The sequence below is a fragment of the Phalaenopsis equestris genome, unplaced genomic scaffold, assembly GCF_001263595.1.
Source record: "Phalaenopsis equestris unplaced genomic scaffold, ASM126359v1 Scaffold000002, whole genome shotgun sequence".
NCBI lineage: Eukaryota > Viridiplantae > Streptophyta > Magnoliopsida > Asparagales > Orchidaceae > Phalaenopsis > Phalaenopsis equestris.
The window spans coordinates 69,402,877-69,403,729 of NW_018164444.1; positions in this window are offsets into that span (position 1 = coordinate 69,402,877).

Consider the following 853-nt stretch of genomic DNA (forward strand, 5'->3'; position numbering starts at 1 on the left):
ACTAAAGAAAAAGGACTTCTAAATTATTCTTAAAAACAATTAGTATTACATACATGTGTTTTTAACCAAAATATAACACATTTGGGCAACAAGTTATGATTAAAAGTTTAAACCCAAGACAAATTGTGGACTATAACATGATTGTATTAAAAAAATATGAAGTGCAACCATTTTGTTGTGAATAAAATAGTGTGTAAAATCCATAAATAACATATAATGAAGATTGAATATGTTCTAAAGTACTGTCCATAAACTAAGTCCAGTGAGCAGAACAATTTTGCATTAGAAAAAAAGGAAAAATAGTGGTTGCACTGAAGAAAAAAGCTTTTAAAGTACTCTAAGAAGAAATTAATATCAAAAACATGTATTTTTAATCAAAATATAGTAATTTTGGGCAACATATTATGATCAGAAATTTAAACACAAGATAAACTATAGATTTCAACATGATTGTACTTAAGAAAAATATGAAGTACATAAATATTGTAGTGAATTAAATAGTATTAATAATCCCTAAACAACATATAATGAAGACTAAATAGGTTCTAAAATACCAAATTAGAATGTCATGGCGAAATTATATGTTTATAGACTAAATTCAACAAGCAAAAGAAGGTTGTGTTAAAAAAATGGAGAAATAATGATTGTACTAATACAAAAATGCTTCCAGATTACTCAATCATTCACGTGTTTTTAACCAAAATATAATAAGTTTGGGAAACACGTTATGATCAGAAATTTAAATCCAAGATGAATTGTGGAGTACAACATGGTTGTACTCAAGAAAAATAAAAAGTACAACCGTGTTCTAGTGAAGTAAATAGTAATTAAAATTCCTAAACAACATATAATG